Raw genomic sequence first — 1,640 nt, 5'->3', positions numbered from 1 at the left:
CATTGTGATGCATTTGAATGATGGATGTTAGAGCTGATCGATAGGGCAACGAAGGAGAAAATGCATGACTTGAAATATTATGGAATAGTTTGAGAATGATGCTAATGTTATGAAACCTATATTATATGCACTTAGGGCTTTGGACTCAAAGTCTCCAACAATCCAAAAAGCATGGATGCACCTTTGAAGTATTGAGCAAGCTCTTATTGCGAGGAATCCCCATATACACCTAGGACAAGAGAATGAGAGAAGACCATTTAGTGCTACAAAATGAAAGGAATTGTGGCAATTGTTTAGGCCTTGATGGGAGCAATCTCACAATCCCTTGCATAGTGTTGGGTACCTTTTAGACCCCAAGTGGTGGAATATGAATCCTGGAGAGATCCCAATCGTTATGCATGACTTTCATAAGGTCGTGTGACAATATTATCCCCAAAACCATTATTATGCAAAGTGTTGTAACGAGTTATCCAAGTGTCGATGCAAGGAGGGGTTGTTTGCATTGAGCAATGTTCAAGCATTGGCAAAAACTACATCTGCTTATAAATGGTGGATGATGAATGGTGGCACGTGTGAGCTTCTACGCTTGATTGCAATGAGGGCTCTTTCTCAGACATGCTTAAACTCGGGCATAAACTCGGGCATGGCTAAGAAACTGGAGTCATTACAAGTACATTCATAGTACTTTATGAAATATACTTCTAGAGGATCGGGTTGAGAATCTAGTGTACATCTATGCCAATCATAAAATGCTGGAAACATTAGGAGATGTGGGATATGACGAGAAAGTTCCAAAATGGACCTATAATATTCCACCTGATGCTATCCAACCTAAAGTAGTCCCATCATTGCAAATCCTAGAACCCGAAGAAGAGGATGAGGAAGGGATTGATGGTGCAATATCTAAGGAGGATAGCAATGAGGAGGATGAATCATATGAAGATGAAGGAAATAACATTTGCCTTCCACATGGGTTCGAAGATGAGGACATTGATGACAAACATGATGAGGATAGTGACTCGTGAATTGTGGCAATGATGGCACTGACGATGATAGTGAGTTTTGAATGTCTCATTGTATTCTACATGTGTTCTTGTTTTTTGATTGCAGGTCATAGGTTTAAGGTGGGATACAATTTTTTCTCTTTATGGTATTGTCTCATCACATGTTGTCGATGGGTGGTAGTATGGTATTGTCTTATCATGCATTGTAAATGTATTGTGTTTAGGGTTTGGAATTTGAAGATTTAATTCTTTCGTGTCACCAGCGAATAGGCCGTTGGGTGGTAATTCCAATTGTAATTCTCTTGACTAATCTCATTTGCTCGAGAGCATGCAAAGTGGCATACCACTCACCATCAAATGCAATAGAATCCCATGCAATGACATGCGGAAGAAGCATACGCAAAGTGATATTTCTTGTCTTTGGTAACATTGTTTTTGGATGACTTTTGAGATAAGTTTATATATATATATATATATATATATATAGAGAGAGAGAGAGAGAGAGAGAGAGAGAGAGAGAGAGAGCTTGCTATAAAAGTGCATATAATTATCCATGACTGGATCAGTTCTTTAACTTTTATGGCAATTTTTATAAAAAATACTTTATTCTTTAGTCTTAAATTTATATTTCAATGG

Source organism: Dipteris shenzhenensis, chromosome 6 (genome assembly GCF_047967505.1).
Source record: "Dipteris shenzhenensis isolate YYH24624 ecotype China chromosome 6, Dip_SZ_1.0, whole genome shotgun sequence".
NCBI lineage: Eukaryota > Viridiplantae > Streptophyta > Polypodiopsida > Gleicheniales > Dipteridaceae > Dipteris > Dipteris shenzhenensis.
This window is presented reverse-complemented; position numbering follows the sequence as displayed.